Raw genomic sequence first — 5,783 nt, 5'->3', positions numbered from 1 at the left:
AGTTGTAAAAACAAAACAAAATGAGAAAAGTTCAGTACAACTAAATGTCTGTTTTTCTTTGAGAATTTTTTACCTTAGTAATAATTACTGGAAATGCATTAGTCATGGTGAAAATTATATTCTTATTTTACATATACTTCTCTGCTGGCACAGAAAAATGAAACTGGCTACAGTCACCACGTGATACTGCTTTTGAGAGTCCCAAATTAGATGAGCCCCTGGTTTTGTTATTGGCAGAAAATGTCCCATCATGATTGTGAAACTCCTGCTGAAAAAAAAGAACCAATAGTATTTGTAAAACCACTGCAAAATAGAAATACTAAATAGAAAAAAAAAAAATCTTATAATTTGGTACCATCTGTTAATGATTTTCTCTTCAATTTCCACAAGAAAAGAAATAATTTGATGCTAATTGTTTGAAAAGGTTGAGAGAGGTGTTAATGTCCAGTGTTAGTTAATTGTCTCTTGGTAAGAAAATCACTTTAGATAAGGGAGAAAACCTCATCGTAAAATTGTGTTGGATGAGAGGACAATTGTTCTATCAGGTTTAAGAGTTTTTGGCCTATGGAGATAGGATTCACTATTGCTATTTTAGATGAATTTCTTTTAATAGACTTCAGTAAGTTAACATAATCAATATGCATCTTATAGCAAGAGACACACTTTCCTTGCTATAGTCTTTGGGGCATGGCTCTAGGGACCCCATTTCCATTTTTGAGTCAAACTACCAGCAGTCTCTTTAGCTTTCACCACTAATTTGCTAGAGTTAAGGCTATCCTTAAATCTATGGATGATAATTTCTCAGGAAGGTAGAGGACCCTAAGACTAGTTAAGACTAACAATGGGAAATTCTTTTTGAGTTCCTTTCACCTTTCAAATTCACCATGCATATTTGTGTGGTCAAAATAAAATTCAAAATAGTCATTGAAAATTACTTTTACCTTTCATTGCAGATATCGCATGTTGCCTATCCTATGTCTACACTTCTCTCCTTCATTCCTAATGAAAATCAAATTTTTTCAGAGTGGCAGAGTACCCAATTAAAAATATTCACTTCCCTGGTCATCTTTGCGGCTAGCAGTGGCCAGGCAACCCAGTTCTGGCGGATAAAATATAAGTAAAGTCTACAAGATGGAGTTTCCAGAGAAGCTACTGTTTTCCTGTTTCAAAGGATCAGACTCAGTTGGTTTAGGACTACTGTATTCTCCATTTTTCTTTCCCCCAATATTCCTGCCTAGAACATGGATTTGATGCCTTGGAGGTACAGTATCCAATCTTACAACCATGAGGACAAAAGCCACAAAGAAAGGATAGTAGAGTAGGATGCTAGAAGGAACTTGCTGACATCCTTGAGCAGCTGCACCAGCCCTAAACAGCTTGCATCTATGAATGCCAAATAAAATGCATGTGGCCCAGTTACATTTGTCCCATGGGACACTTATACTAAAAAATTGTTTATGTGAAATTCAAACGTAACTAGATGCCCTGTATGTTTATTTGTTAAAGCTGGCAACACTATCTGCTTCTAGACTTCCTGCTATTTGAAAATTAAATTCCTATTTGGTTAAGCTACTACTGTAGTCAAGTTTCTATTATATGCATCTGAAGTCAACCCCTGATTTTTTTTAAATAATTAATTGTTATAAATTATTTTAGACTTTTCCTTAAAGCCCTAACTTTTAGATTAACTATTTGGAATTATGAGCTACATAATATTTTCTTTCTTAGAAAATGCAATCCAGATATAGCAATTGTTAAATTAATTAAAAAGGAGGTCATTAAACTGAGATGGTTCTAATGTGTTAGTGGCATTACATAAGCAAACCAAACCCAATCCTGTAAATTTCTCAAGGTTAAGAAATTAAATTCTAAGGACAACCGATCATAAACAGCCAATAAGGTTTTCCCAAGTAAAGTGAATGCTTAAGCTATAGCCCATCAAATAATATCCTTGCTTTGCTTCCTTCTTCTCTGTAAAATCTTTCCCCTAGCTCCTGTTGGTGGAGCACTTTCCAGTTTGGTGATTTGATTTAACTTTGGTGATTTGATTTAAACTGATTTTTGCTCAAATAAACTCTTAAAAATTTTAATATGCCTCAATTTATCTTTTAACAGTTCAAATCATTGGGTATTTGTTCTACCAGAAGTTAGCACTTGAAACTTAATAGCATTAATAAACAGAATTCAAATTTGTTTTCCATATGATTCATCAAAAGAAGCAAAAAGATTTAAGGCAATAATCCCAACCTCAAAACACAACATAGGGACTTCCCTGGTGGCGCACTGGTTAAGAATCCGCCTGCCAACGCAGGGGATATGGGTTGGGTCCCTGGTCTGGGAAGATCCCACATGCCGCAGAGCAACTAAGCCCGTGCGCCACAACTACTGACCCCGCGTGCCTCAGCTACTGAAGCCTGCGTGCCTAGAGCCCGTGCTCTGCAACCAGAAGCCACCACAGTGAGAAGCCCGCGAAATGCAACGAAGAGTAGCCCCCACTCGCTGCAACTAGAGTAAGCCCGCGCGCAGCAATGAACACCCAACACAGAAAATAAAAAACCCCAAAAACGTACATAGGTCACTTCAAAAAGGGCTTGTGGGACCAAAACCAGGAGCTCTTAAATGCTGCAACCAAAGACTGAAGTTCTCCAAAGGTTGTGATCACTCAATTGTGCTGTGTTTTCCTGAGGAGATAGAAGCCTTAGCCACTCATATCCATGATTGGTGATGTGGGGAAGTAAATAAAGTCTCCCAAGTTTAACCAAAACTAACAACCAAACAAACAAAAAATTATATACATGAAATGTAAGTAACCTAGTAAATTCAAAGGGAACTATTATTCATGGAATAACTGATATATTTGTAGATTTACTTACATTCTTTACTGTACCTATAATACCAAATGACTCAAATTATTGAAGATAAACTAATTCAATTGAATTATTGACTACTGTACTTATCACTATGCATAAGAAAGCGTAGAGCATAAAGAAGTAGAAAATAATATGGTTTTTATCCTCAAAAAGTTACCATATTTTGAAGAAGATAAAACTTAACAGGGGTCAAATACTTAAAGATGAAACATGGAAGAATAATATAAAAAGATAAATTATAGTTAAAATGGAGGGGAAACGGGAGGAAATGCATCAAAAGGCTATGGTGGTTATCTCTAAGGGATGAAGATTATGGATGTTAATTATTATTTACTTTATGATTTTATGTATTCCTAATTGTCTGAAATGAACATGTATCAGTTGTAAGATTAGAAAGAAAACAATGTGTCTTTAAAAAATTAATAAAATGAAATGAAATATAAAAAAATACCAAAATATACAATGCATATAATGGACTGCTAGGACAGAATATTGGGGCAGATTTCTTGGAGGAGGTGGAATTTGTGATGGACCTTGAGATTTTCCTGACTCATGTCTGTGATATCTACATAGCATGTCTAATTTAGGAATCTGATTTAATTCCACGGGACACCTACCACTAATGTCTAATGCTATGGGGATGGTGTCACCTCCATATGAATGGTGTCCCCTGAAGCTGTGCAAGGAGGCAGCACTGTCAATCATTCTACAGCATATCAGGGCTTGCAAGTTCAGGGTCTGGTCTGGTTAAAAGTAGTTTATGGAAGTCATAAATATAAAGCACCAATAAATTTGTCATTTCCATGAGTATCCCTGCTGTACACTGTTCCCTTGTTCTCCAGTTTTAAATAGTTCCCAAATTTTCATGTAGCAGCTACAAGTTTAAGTTCTCTCTTGCAGCTATTTATATCATACTGCTTGTGTAAAATAAGACTCCTCATTCATAAAATGAGGATGATAACAAAACCTTGTCCTACTTACCTAAAAATAGGTTCCTTTCTGCAAAATGGTGCTAATAATACCTACCCTATTGATTTCACAGGGCTGTTGCAAGCATCAGAAGGGATACTATGTAAAAGCAGGTTGAAATTCAAAGTGTTACACATATCAGAGGCATCCCTATAGCTCTGCCTAGCACTGGAACCAAATCATTTGTGAGACAAGCACCAAGCTGTCCACTACAATATGTTTGACCATGAAGGGGTATGATATTTACTAGTCTGTGGACCTACAAAAACGTTTGTGCTACATTTTGTGTTTACTGTTTTTATGAATAGCTATTTTTAAAGGAGTTGGCAAAAGCCTGTGCAACTAGTGTGACTACTTACAAGCCTGCCCATAAATGGCCTAGTGTTTAAAGCAAGAAGGTGAATTCTATTTCTCTTCTCTTATTCTGCTCATTTTCCCATTTCTTTCCACAAAGGGTGACCTTGTTCAGAGCAGAATTGTAGATAGAGTACTTTTCTAGTAGATACTTTCTTTTTACCTCTTAGGCTGACTCCAGTTTGAATGTATTTGGTATGATCATTGGAATTTTCTTCCCAGAAGTGAAAGGGGTATTGTAATACTGTTCTGGGGGATGAAATGCATTCTATTACAGGAACCAGAAACCTGGGTTCTAGTCCCAGCTTTTGAGTGAGTTTAGGTCAATCATCCCTCTCTCTGGGGCTTTAGTCTCCCCCTCTATAAAATTATCTAAAAATTTTTCATACGGTTAATTTTTTTCTATAATGTAGTTGATTTGGGGGGGGCAGAGAACAGCTTTATTGAGATATAATTTACATACCGTACAATTCACCCATTTAAAGTGTATAGTTCAATGGTTTTTAGGATATTCACAGGTATGTGTAGTCATTACCACAGTCAATTTTAGAACATTTTCATCTCAAGGAGAAACCCCTATCACTCATCTACCCCTGCAAACTCCTTACCCCTACACCCCAAGTAACCACTAATCAACTTTCCATCTCCATAGATTTCCTATCCTGAACTTTCATATAAGTGGAATCATATAATACGTAGTCTTTTGTGATTGGTTTCTTTCAGGTAGCATAATGTTTTCAAGATTCATCCATATTGTTGAATATATCAGTGCTTCATTCCCTTTTTATGGCCAAATAATATTCCACTGTATGGATATATCACATTTGTTTATTCATTTGTCTGTTGATGGACATTTGGGTTGTTTTCACTTTTTGGCTATTATAAATAATGCTGCTATGAACTTATATACAAATTTCTGTGTAGGCATGTTTTTGTTTCTCTTGGTGAAATTCTATGTTTAATTGTTTGAGGAACTCCCAGACTGTTTTCCAAAGTACATGGACCATTTTACATTTTCATAAGCAGTATATGAGGGTTCCACTTTCTCATCATCTTCACCAATACTTGTTAGTATCTGGCTTTTTTATTTCTAGCCATCTTAGTGGGTGTGAAGTGGTATCTCATTGTGATTTTGATCTGTATATCCTTGATAACTAATGATGTTGAGTATCTTTTCATATTCTTATTGGCCATTTGTGTATCTTCTTTGGAGAAATGCCTTTTCAGATACTTTCCCATTAATGTAATTATTTTTTAGAGAATAAGTAACAGGAGAGAGAAAACTATCTCATTGACAGATCTTTTAATGCTTGAAAACAAAAATATAATTAGCTAAGCTAACTTTAAAGTCTTTAAACTTTTGACCCGAAGTTTGTTTTTAAGCATATTAGAAAATCTAAATTAGTCCTAAATCATATTGTTTTCCCATTATGTGATTTTTATAGTAGTTGCCCTATTAAAAAGGCATATATCATAATCAGTGTTCTACTCCAGCATTCTGTTTCAGATGTCAAAGATTCTTTGTGAGGAAATATGGTTATTTTCTGTGATGGTGGTTCTCAAACTGTGGTCTGCCTACCCCTTGGGGTC

The 5,783-nt window shown here is 35.5% G+C and overlaps 1 non-coding gene across 1 annotated transcript; it reads left to right on the top strand.

Moving 5' to 3' along the window:
• Positions 1 to 2,572: 2,572 nt before the first annotated feature.
• On the top strand, positions 2,573 to 2,697 carry LOC116764813. Its single transcript, XR_004353025.1, has one exon. It is a non-coding gene; the product is annotated as a small nucleolar RNA SNORA25 (small nucleolar RNA).
• Positions 2,698 to 5,783: the final 3,086 nt, after the last annotated feature.

Source organism: Phocoena sinus, chromosome 13 (assembly GCF_008692025.1).
Source record: "Phocoena sinus isolate mPhoSin1 chromosome 13, mPhoSin1.pri, whole genome shotgun sequence".
Classification (NCBI taxonomy): Eukaryota; Metazoa; Chordata; class Mammalia; order Artiodactyla; family Phocoenidae; genus Phocoena; species Phocoena sinus.
Note: the sequence above shows the minus strand (reverse complement) of the source record. Positions and strands in the feature narration are given on the sequence as shown.